The sequence below is a fragment of the Melitaea cinxia genome, chromosome 1 (assembly GCF_905220565.1).
Source record: "Melitaea cinxia chromosome 1, ilMelCinx1.1, whole genome shotgun sequence".
NCBI lineage: Eukaryota > Metazoa > Arthropoda > Insecta > Lepidoptera > Nymphalidae > Melitaea > Melitaea cinxia.
The window spans coordinates 19,009,219-19,022,245 of NC_059394.1; the positions used below are offsets into that span (position 1 = coordinate 19,009,219).

General features: G+C 32.8%; 1 non-coding gene across 1 annotated transcript; it reads left to right on the top strand.

Moving 5' to 3' along the window:
* The first annotated feature begins 5,872 nt into the window (after positions 1-5,872).
* On the top strand, positions 5,873-6,003 carry LOC123658486. Its single transcript, XR_006743889.1, has one exon. It is a non-coding gene; the product is annotated as a small nucleolar RNA SNORA16B/SNORA16A family (small nucleolar RNA).
* Positions 6,004-13,027: the final 7,024 nt, after the last annotated feature.

The window sequence follows — 13,027 nt, forward strand, 5'->3', positions numbered from 1 at the left end:
ATAACCATCCAATAGCTGCCTTTCATACAGGCCGAAGACGGGCAACAGGGTCTTCGGTGCGACAAAGCCAGCCCTGCGGTCACCAACCCGCCTGCCCAGCGTGGTGACTATGCGCAAAACAAGTGAGTTCACGCCATTTTTGGTGCGAACTTATGGAGGCCTATGTCCAGCATTGGACTGTATTAGGCTGAAATGATGAAATGATGATGATGAATTTTTCGTTACCCTTTATTCACAGTTTATTAAATGAAAATAAAATATGTGCGTGCAATTCACACAAGGCAGAAGTGAAACTTCTGAAAAGTAGTCTTCATTTTTACCGAAAATATAAAATTACTGTGGAATGTATTCAATCTCATTCTCTCATCGAATTCTATACATTTATGTGTTTCTTTATTGTAACGCATTTTCGTTTCATCGAATTTCAAATGAAAACGATTCTAAAGAAAATTTTAAATGAAAAACATCAAATAAAAAGAATTTTCCTTTCAAAATTTTTAAATGTAAAATACCAACGAAATAAAACGAATTCTTCCGGAGTTCATAATATAAGATAATTTTCACCTTTTGTTTCGTACTGGTGGTACAGTGGAGCAATGAATTTTCGAGTTCTACGGGCGTGTCGCTGTTTTTCAGGGGAAAGGTGCGAAGTTTATCATTGTTTGTTTAATAAATGTTCTTTTGTATAAAGATAATGGAACCGAATAAGCAATGCTTATTAAAGAAACGGAATTTACGAGGCAATAATGTATTTTTGTTACTTTTGTACGGAATCTTTATATTGACTATGAGAATGAATCCGTTTTAACAAAGATATTATCAATTTTAATATTATAAAGCTGAAGTTTGTTTTATTGTTTGTTCAAGCGCGCTAATCAAAAACTACTTGATCGAATTGTAAAATTTTGTGTTGGATAGTCCATTTTATCGAGGAAGGCTATAGCCTATTTTTTTAAAATTAACGCGTGTGAAACCGCGTGTCACGGCTAGTCATCATCATCATCATCATCATCATCGTCATCATCATCATCATCATCATTTCAGCCTATCAAAGTCCAGTGTTGGACACAGGCCTCCACAAGTTCACGCCAAAAATAGCGCGAACTCATGTGTTTTGCCCATAGTCACCACGCTCGGCAGACGGGTTGGTGACCGTAGGGCTGGCTTTGTCGCACCGAAGACGCTGCTGCCCGTCTTCGGCCTGTGTATTTCAAAGCCAGCAGTTGGATGGTTATCCCGCCATCGGTCGGCTTTTTAAGTTCAAAGGTGATAGTGGAACTGTGTTATCCCTTAGTCTCCTCTAACGACACCCACGGGAAGAGAGGGGGTGGCTATATTCTTTACTACCGTAGCCATTCAGCTGGTATGGAAATAAAATCGGTAAACAATACAAAACAAAGTCGGTATTTGTATCTATAGACACGTTCTGAACCCCTCTCCTTCTCGATTATTAAGAATTAAATTATTGTATAATTTAATTTGTATTACGGTGTAGTAAAGAAAATTCAATATTTTGCTAATAACGTTAACAATTTTCAAGCAATTACGAGGCTTATGCTAATAAGAGATACTTTCTAATGAAAATAAATTGTACTCAGTCTTTTAAGTGTAAGCATTGTCTTTCATTTTTTCTCTTTATTTTATTCGAACAAGCATTAGCGCAAAGGTCACCTCACTATTTTATAGCTATAGCGCTGGCGGTTGTGGGTTCGATCCGCTTACCTGCCATACATTTGTAATGACCATACATATCTGTGTTGGTCTAAGCGCTTGTGTTCGTGTATTGTGTTTCCGGGTTCTCGACGAGGGCCAATCGAGTAGTTGTCCTAGTGGGGGGCGTTAATTATGAGGGCCTTTGAGGCGTCTATTACTTTTTGGAGTTACTTTTTTAGAATCGATTTTCAAGGCTCCCGGATAAAAAAATTATGATGAGTAAAGTTTCTCTTACATTAGTTTAAGTTATATCTTCTGTCATTCCGAGACAAACACGTTTTTTTAGTGTATGTTATATCAGAACTTTGACTGGGTGGACCGATTTCGATTATTTTTATTTTTAACCGACTTCCAAAAAGGAGGAGGTTCTCAATTCGACTGTATTTTTAATCAAAAGGTGATGCGTTTCATGTGATTCCATTTAAATTTAATTGAGATCGGATGAGTACTATTCGAGTAATCTTTGACAACTCGTATTTACTTGAATTTTTCCTTTATCTACGTTGTATTACTTGTCGATTTAACTGAAGTTGTTTTTTTTTCGTTTGCGAGCAAACACAATTATTATGTTATAATATTGTATCATATTTATCAATACGCTAAGATTAAAATGTTGGAATCCATTTGTTTTTTAAAAAAAAAACCTCACCCAGACCTCAATTACACCGAAATCGGAATGATAATGTACTACGAGTCGCACATCCTTTTCAATCGTCTTAAAAAAAGAGGAGGTTCTCAATTCGACTGTATTTTTAATCAAAAGGTGATGCGTTTCATGTGATTCCATTTAAATTTAATTGAGATCGGATGAGTACTATTCGAGTAATCTTTGACAACTCGTATTTACTTGAATTTTTCCTTTATCTACGTTGTATTACTTGTCGATTTAACTGAAGTTGTTTTTTTTTCGTTTGCGAGCAAACACAATTATTATGTTATAATATTGTATCATATTTATCAATACGCTAAGATTAAAATGTTGGAATCCATTTGTTTTTTAAAAAAAAAACCTCACCCAGACCTCAATTACACCGAAATCGGAATGATAATGTACTACGAGTCGCACATCCTTTTCAATCGTCTTAAAAAAAGAGGAGGTTCTCAATTAGACTGTATTTTTTTAAATTCTTTGTTACTTTACCTACTTTTTGAATTACCTGTAAAATGCGTATTTACTTGACTATTTTTTCGTCGACCTATATTTTTACTATACTTCATAACATTTTTATTATACTTGAAGAAACAGCCGCCCACGTAATCCTAGAATGCGAGGGAGTGGCCGCACACCGGGCTACCATCCTTAAGGAAATAAGGACGCTCCGAGAAGCCTGTGAACGCCCCAGGAGGCTTCTGAGCTTCTGGAAGGAGCTGGGCTGGCTGAACTAGTCAGCCCTCTTTTCACGCATAACGGACCACCTCTGTGTCTAAATGCGGAAAACCGAGCCCACAACAATACAATATACTTCATAACTTATTACTGGTATACCGAGTTTGAAGATTCTTTTTTTAATCGAAAGATGTTTGTCAAGTGACCTCATTTAAATTTTGATCTTAATCGTTTGACTGATTTGAGATCTGATTACCAATTTTTGAGTAATGTTTTGATAATGCGTATTTACTTGACATTTTTCATCTTATTACTTACGACGTAATTGCGTTTACAGCGCCATCCGAAAGTCACCGCTCGATGCACGTGTCACTTCCTAGGCCACGGTGGCGCCATCATATATAATTTGGGTGATGTAATTTGTAGGTTGATTAAAATAGTTATTTATTTAGACCCTCCAGGAGTAATTAATTTAACAAACAGGGATAATAATTTAGGGTGGTAATTAAATAAGAGATATAATTTGTAAATATGGTCAGGATTACACTTTGAAGTGGTGTAAATGAATTGAAACAAAATATTATGTATACGTACGTTTTAGTACTTTGTTAGTAGTTCGGGGTTTCTACGACCCCAGTTGGTCTTTAGTTGTCGAAATTCTTTTGGTAACTTGAAATTACTGCTAAATTTTTGCATATTTATAAGAGTGGAAATTGCTCGACAGATTTTTATCGTATTCATAAATGTCGACATTAGGTTTTGTGTAATTCAAGGAAATCGTAACTCTGTGAACTGTATTTTAAATTTAACGCTTCGTTAGCAAAACGAATCGTTTTTAATATACCAACTGCAATTAAGATAATTTATTTTTTGTATGTTCCCACGGAAGGATTTAATACTTTAAAAAAAATGACAGAACGAAGTCTGTCCAGCGGCTAGTTATTAATAAATTTTTGACTAAAATAATGCAAAAACCAAGACCACATTAGGAAGAAGATATTGTATGATATGTTTAGTAACATTCATCTCACCCATGTCTTCTGAAATTAGAAAACGTCAAGATCAGATCGGAAACTCAATCCAACTTTAGCGAACATGTAATATCTTAATATGGCAAGGAATAATACGATAATTATATTTTAATGTAAAATCCGACACAAACTTTTTAGATTGGCTGATATTGTTAGCAATGGTTAAGGCCAAATTAACACTAAGCTACCCAGTATAGTTTGGATTTTAATACAGCTTTCATTATTTTAATTTATTATTGTTTAATACTTTTTTTATTTAATTAATAGTTACAACACATTAATCTCTTAGCTTTTTTTAAACTGTATTTTACTGATCTGACAAGTTTTTAACCGACTTCCAAAAAGGAGGAGTAGTCGGACTGTATTTTTTTTTTATTTTTTTTTTATGTATTTTACATCAGAACTTTTGGCCGGGTAGACCGATTTCGACAAATTTTGTTTTAATCGAAAGGTGGTGTGTGCCAATTGGTCCCATTTAAATTTATTTGAGATCTAACAACTACTTTTCGAGTTATATCTAATAATGCGTTTTTACTTGACGCTTTTTTCGTCGACCTACGTTGTATTATACCGCATAACTTTCTACTGCATGTACCGATTTTAATTATTCTTTTTTTGTTAGAAAGGGGATATCCCTAGTTTAGTACCGTGATAAGGAAACCAGGATCTGATGTTTAGTAAATTTGCGGTAAATTTTCTGCTTTTATGTCTTTTTTTGCAGAATTGACAAACTTTCATACTCATCTGATGTTTGAGCAACTGTTTCAATGATGCTCTATTTCGAAAAGGTCATCGAAACAATATTGAGATATTTTCCAAGTAAATAAAACAGTTCAAGTTTGTTCCATTAAAAGGATACTTCTTGAAGATGTCTTTCAAAGTAAAAAGTTCATCTCATGACTTTCTGAGAGTTAGTTTTGAAAAAGTCCAATTAAAAGAATATTTTCTGTATCTGTGGATTGAGAGTCGAAATAGACTCGTTTTGTAAGACATGTTTCAGCAATTCTCTCTAAACGTATCTCGAAATACATTCGTAATGGAAATAAACAAAATGTTATTTTCAATTAAACAAAATTTGTCTAGATTAAGTTTGTCAAACCATAGTAAAAGGAAAAGTGTACCTAAAACGTGCCTGCAAGAATCTTGGTGGTGTTTTAAGGGTTAAAATTTTAGAATTAAAATTTAATATGATAATCAATTATGAATATATCTTTGTATACTTCATTCCATTGTCGTTACTCTAATTGTTTAGAAAATTGCATTTTTAATAACAAAAGATCGTCAAGGTATTCGCTTCCATTGAAGCGGAAATTCTCTTCCAACGGTACGCTAGCAGGCATATTCCTTAATGATTTGTCATCCAGAATGCGCTGCAGGTGATATAGGTGCATTATGCTCTAATGTGTTTGCAAGTTAGCGGGTAAAATACGATTTAGTTTGAAAAACAAATATTATTATTCAGCATTCACTTAAATAATTATAAAAACTAACAATTTTAATTCTGAAGTTCATTTTTGTCCAAAAGCGCCTGTTATAAAAAAATATCAATTTTTTTACTGGATGTAATTGAAGTTGGTTTTATTCGTTTGCAAGCAAATACAATTATGATTGAACTAACTATAATGTAATGTAATATACTAAAGCAATAGTAACAACCATTTAATGATAATATTATATTAAGTATAAGCGTTTGTTACAATGAAAAATTTCATTGTAAATCAAACGATAGCGTTGGTCTTGCGGTCACCTTGTTGTACTCACTTCTGCCTACATCGTCAGATTCCAAGTTCGAATCCAGCAGTTTGGCCTTCATCGAAGCTTACATATTTTCATTTGAATATGGAAGTCTAAAATAGGCCAATATTAACGTCCCCCATCGGTCGCGGTTTAGATGATATTTCTTCAACGTATTACCAAGGGAGGATTACATTTTTAGTTTAATTTAATTTTGTTAAAACCTTTTTCGCGTTCTTTTTTATTTCTTTCGAAATACATTTTAAATATTTTTTCTTCTTCAATGTTTTGAAAATATTTATAATTTATTTTTTTCAAGTAATTTTTTGTGATTATTTTGGAAAATGTTTTTTTTTTTTTTTTTTTTAATATTCGTTCTAGTTCTTTTTAATGTAATTTTCATTTTTGATTTTGATTTTAATTGTAATTTGATTTTTATTTATTTTTTATAATTGTATTTTTTTTATTCGATAATGCCCTTATTTATTTTAGAATTTACCAAGGGAGGATTACATTTTTAGTTTAGTTTAATTTTGTTAAAACCTTTTTTGCGTTCTTTTTTATTTCTTTTGAAATATATTTTTTTAAATATATTTTTTTCAATGTTTTGAAAATATTTATAATTTATTTCTTTCACAAGTACTTTTTTGCGTTTATTTTGGAAAATGTATTTTTTTGTTTTTATTTTTTATTAATATTCGTTTTAGTTCTTTTTAATGTATATTTCAATTTTGATTTTGATTTGAATTGTAATTATTATATTATTATTTTTATTTATTTTTTATAATTTTATTTTTTATTCGATAATACCCTTATTTATTTTAGAATTTCTGTATTACGGAATTCATTTTTAACCGACTTTCAAAAAAGAGGAGGATCTCAATTCGATTGTTTTTTTTACGTGACAACGTCTAATAAATCGATGAACGCCGATTGCATACACGAAAAAGGATGACTCATTTTAGCGTTACGCTTATTGTAGCGTTAACCTCATTGTACGCTTGCGCCGCATCTACCTCTCTTCCACACGATTGGCCTATGCGTTCGAGGAGATGTTTTGTTATGACACCGATTACAGACAACTGATTTTTTATGTATGTTACATCAGAACTTTTGACTGCGTGGACCGATTTCGAAGAATTTTATTTTAGTTGAAAGTCATTGCGTATCATGTGGTCCCATTTAAATGTAATTGAGATCTGACAAGTAGTTTTAACAATGCGTTAATAACTTGACTATTTTTTCGTCTACTTACGTTGTATTAAACCGCATTACTTTTCACTCAGTTTATCGATTTTGATGATTCTTACTTACTCTAATCGAAAGCTAATGCTTGTCGTTTAGTCTTTTTTAAATTTTATTGAGAGCTGATGACTACTTTTTGAGTACTCTTTGATAACGTGTTTTGACTTGACTGTTTTTTGTATTATACCTCATAACTTTTTAGTGGGTACACCGATTTTGATGTTTCATTTATAAATCAAAACCTAATACTTGTCATGTGGTTATATTTAAATATGATCGAGATATAATGATAACTTTTTGAGTAATCCTTGATGACGCGTATTTATGAGATGGTGCAACGCCACGCCACGCCAACGCCATCTATCTGACTTCATTAAAACTACCTCAGTGGAGGATCGATCCAAGGATGCATACACTATAACGTTAGTACGTTATTGTCCACTAGGGTAGCAGTTTATTCTTTACTAGCTTCTGCGCGCGACTTCGTCCGCGTGGAACAGATGCGTACGCAATACTTGATCATTATTTTGCTGCGATGTTATTTTAAAACTGTTTTCACAGCGCACGCAGCGGAAGCTCACAAAATGAAAAACCTCCGATTTTGAAAAATTCTTCATTGGTGCTCCGCTCCTTTTGGTCTTAGCGTGATGATATATAGCCTATAACCTTCCTCGATAAATGGGCTATTTAACACTAAAAGAATTTTTCAAATCGGACCAGTAGTTTCTGAGATTAGCGCGATCAAACAAACAAACAAACAAACTCTTCAGCTTTATAATATTAGTATAGATTAAAAAATTTGTTGATTCTTGTTTTAATCGAAAGGTGGTGCGTGTCATGCGGTCCCATTTAAATTTAATCGAGATCTGATGACAGCTTTTTAAGCAATCTTTGGTACCGCGTATTTACTTGATTGTTTGTTCGTCTACTTACGTTGCATTACTTGTCGATGTAATTGAAGTCGTTTTTTTTTCATTTGCGAGCAAACATAGTTATGTTTTACTGTTTGTCTTGAATATTGATCGGTAAAGAATACCACACTAAGGCCACCACCAACCAAAACCAAGTTTAAAGCCTTTTGTTAGAGCTACTTTGTCTTACATATTCATGACTAACATAGAGCTTAATTAAATAAATAATTAAAAGTAAATAAATAAGACTCAAAAAAGTTGTTACGTATTTTTTTTACATAGGAAATAAAAACACTAATTTTCAACATCTAAACATTAAATATTTACACGCTTTAAAACAGCGATCCTCCGAGCGGTTATTTGATGGTCAGCTTCCGACCATATAATCACTTTTTTTTCTCTTTTACACTCCGTAAATATTGCGCCGGGCTCAGTCACAAAAGAAACCTCCTTTGATGTGCCAAAATGAAATTTGGAATAGAAAAAAGAAATCTGACTTTTCGTTACTGAAATTGTATGTGATGTGTAAGTTTTGGCGTTGGTGAAAAAAAAAAAAGATATAAAAGTGATTGGACGGAAAAAAGGTTTTATATACTGTTATTTCGATTATTTTATCTGTATTTTTTTTTGAAACTTTATAACTTTATAAGAAGTATTTACTGTATATCATGAATCTAGTACCAAACTCAGCGATAAACGAACGAGCGAATCTGCATTTATTGCTTCGAAATTATAATTAAAAACGACACAGAAGCAAGCTGTAACACCTATTGAGCAATTGCTGGGTTTTTGTTAAAATTGTTTTACATATTAATGTTATTGTAAAAAGTGTATTTGATTTAGTTTTACGCTTATAACGTTAAGCGTACCATTTTTTATTTATAAAAACTAACAGAAATTATTGATATTATTATTTATAAAGACCTTTGAAATACACAGGCCGAAGACGAGCAGCAGCGTCTTCGGTGCGACAAAGCCAGCCCTGCGGTCACCAACCCGCCTGCCCAGCGTGGTGACTATGGGCAACACACATGAGTTCACGCTATTTTTGGCGTAAACTTGTGGAGGCCTGTGTCCAGCAGTGGACTGTATAGGCTGTAATGATGATTATAAAGACTAACAGATCCTACAGACCTTTTTTTATACAAATAGAGGTTGGTAAACAAGCTTGTAGTCGCTTGCAACACCAGAAGCATCGCAAGCACGTTGCCGACCTCACCACTTTACTCACCACAGGAACAACACTGCTTGAAAGCAGTATTATTTAGCTGTGATCTTCTGTAAGGTCGAGATATTTCCCCAGTTGGGCTATTCCAAATTTTTTGCACGATTTTTCCCGTCCTGTTGTCCTGTCAAGCGCGTGATGTTGAAATAATCACGTTATCTGAATTTTGCCAATTTTATTAAATTACAACGCATTCAAAAACTAGCCCAATCGATTGAGCTGATCTACGCTTAGCAAATACATTTTACGAATCATTTTTATTTATATACTAGCGACCCGCCCCGGCTTCGCACGGTGGCAAAAACTATCAGTGTTAAATTAAACATGTATAAACCTTCCTTTGGAATCACTCTATTTACTAAATATAACCGCATCAAAATCCGTTGCGCACTTATAAAGATCTAAGCATACAGACAGCGGGAAGCGACTTTGCCTTATACTATGTAATGATTCTTTATTGTACTTTAAAAAACACAATTACAAATAATTTTTAATACCTCCTCAAATCAAGGGCGAACTTATCTCTATAAGAGATTTCTACCAGTCTACCCATGGTGGTGAGAAATAATGTTACCGCGGGTTTTATATGGATTAATTAATTTCATTATTTGAAGTTTTCCAATTGCGACCCTTGTTTAATCTTGTCTGAACGAAATAAAAAGAAAGTTTTATTTTGTACCGTAAACGATTGCTATCTAAGTAATGTTTAATCTTAATTAATTCTCGCCCACTAATGATGTAAATTTAGAAACAAGTAATTTATCATCTTAGCGCCTTGTTTATTCCTGTTTTCAGCACTCCGTGTAAAATTAAATTAATTTTTTTCTTTCTTCAAAGGCCGTTTTATTTTTGTAATTAACATCTTAAGTTTATTTAGTTTAAAATAAGAAAAAAAAAATACTATTTCAGAAGGGATTAATTCCAAAGGATGGGAAAATTAGATGACCCTAGATTTCTGTTGACAAATGTTTTGTTAAGTCTTATATGTAAATCCTCACACATATATTAATAAAGGGTTTTTTGTAGCTTTTTTTCACATTGGATTTGGTTAACAAAAGAAAAATCAATTACAATAATTTCAAACAAAATTATTTTAACAATTTTAATAATACGTACAAAACAACGAAGTAAACACTTTTCGAACTTATCACAATAGTTCTATACTATTTGTCAGTTGAAATAAGCTACCCTTCCTTAATAGTTTACCTATCAACGAAGCACAACAATCCAGCGTACATTGTACAACGTTAGTCGATTATTCACGTAGGCTTAGTTTAGAGCCAAGACACTGGGTTTCCAGTTTCAGATTAGTTTGAATATGATGTTGCGTTTTAAAAGACTTAAAAAAATCTTCTTCCTTTGATTTCTTTGATTGTGATCGACTCTGATGATTTTTTTTCGAAAGCTGGTGTTTGATACATGTTCCAATTTAAAATTTAGAGAGATCTGATACGTCTAGAGTTATTTGTAATAATGCGTATTTAATTGATTGCTTCACCGACCACTTATGTCGTATTAGTTGTTGATGTTATATTGTCAGTTTTTTTTTGTTTTCGATCAAACACAAAAATAAAATTATGTTATTTTAAATGTTAACATTAATGTTGTATTCATATTTTAAAAAATTAATATTAATTATACAATTTTTTTTAACATAAAAAAAGTAGTTAGGTATATCCAGTAATCGTAATTATGAGAAATTGCATTCCTCGCGAATGCTTAACAAAACTCTCTTTGCTACCAGTTTTGGTATACGAGTAGTTACATCTTTTATCTACAATACCATATTTTTTTCTTTTTATACAGTCATAGGTAAGTACATCATCATTATTACAGCCTATACAGTCCACTGCTGGACATAGGCCTCCACAAGTTTACGCCAAAAACAACGTGAACTCATGTGTTTTGCCCGTAGTCACCACGCTGGGCAGGCGGGTTGGTGACCGCAGTACTGGCTTTGTCGCACCGAAGACGCTGCTGCCCGTCTTGGGCCTGTGTATTTCAAAGCCAGCAGTTGGATGGCTATCCCGCCATCGGTCGGCTTCTTAAGTTCCAAGGTGGTTGTGGAACCTTGTTATCCCTTAGTCGCCTCTTACGACACCCACGGGAAGAGAGGGGGTGGCTAAATTCTTTAGTGCCGTAGCCACACAGCACGGTAAGTACATAAGTACGACAAAATATGATTGTAGCTGGATGTCCATCGAATGATTCGATTGATATATATAATGCAAGTAAATTTACTTGGAAGCAATACTTTTAAGATATCAATTATGAATGCCAATATTTTTCGTTCAATACACAGTAAGCTTCAAGCCATTTTGTTTCTAATTGCAATTGAAATACAGTTGGATTTTATATAAAAGAGTTTTGATGAAAAAACAGACGTGATTTTTATTCCCTGTATAATAATTAGAGGAAAATGAAATAATATGTATACATTTGTATGAAGAAATAGTACGAGTGCCAATTAATTTTGGATGATAATATTCATTTGCGACCTACTCATTCAATTTATAATTGTTAATTAAAAATGACAGACTCGGTTTCACTTTGAAATATATTTTGAATTTTGAAAGAACTATTTAATTCTATTGGTCTAAGATACGTATTACACGCGATCCTTACCCATCTGTCTAATGGATAACAATTAAACAATTATTTTCTTTTGTATCTTAGAGATAAATCACGAAAAAGTTGGCTGGAAAATTCCTGAAGAATTTTCGGGAATATTCGGCAACCGACATTCAGACCAGACTTAGCAGGCGCTCATTTTGATGTAAGATTAATTTATTAACATGTGGTTTAAAGGAACTGGAACAATATATCTATTCAAATAAATAAAATTGGAGTGTCTGTTTGCAATATTAAAATAACCGCTTTAACTAAATTCATATGTATGTATACACGATACATATACCAAAATAATATTTTTTATAATTTTTGTCTGTCTGTCTGTCTGTTTGTTCCGGCTAATCTCTGAAACGGCTGGACCGATTTTGACGGGACTTTCACTGGCGGAAATAGCTAATATACTAAGAAGTAACTTAGGCTAATTTTATTTTAGAAATGTATTTCTTTTATAACTCTGCGATCTGATCAATAACTTTTTTGTTAAATTCCACGCGGAAAAAGTTGCACAGCACAGCTAGTATACCTGAGTAGAAATTTTTTCGTGTTCCTTAGAAGGACTGGACCGGGCATGCCTGATCTGGACCGGATAAGGTATGTAACGCAGATGATTTGTCTGGACCTGATCAGAATGAGGTGAGATTTCCAGATCGGGTCCAGGTCAGGAAATCTCATCTCATCCTGATCAGCCGGTTCAGTCCGGTCCTTTTAAAACACGAATGTATATTCTTGAAAAAATTGTTTTATAAAAAAAAGTGAATTGATATTATAAATATGTTACTTAACATAATTATTATGATATTTATTTCCGTTTATTTTTTCCAATGTATTATTTATTTATGTTTTGACTTTAAATATTAGTTATTTTTATTAATTTTTATATTAGTTATTAATTATAAATTAAATTTTATTTATTAACTTCTAATAATTAACAATTAATTAACTACCTCCTATACTATAGTATACTATAGTATATACTATAGTATCTACTATACTAGATTATATTTTACATCAGGCTGTCTGAAGGATTTCGCTTCACGGTCAGGCAAGTAAATATGTAGTAAGTAAATTAAATTCAAGAAAGCCTAGTAGTACACTTCAGTCTATTGCAGTCCACTGCTGGACATAGGCCTCCCTAAGTTCGCGGCAAAAATGGCGTAAACTCGTGTGATTTGTATGAAATAGACGTATTTATTCCAGTCACTGGTTCAGG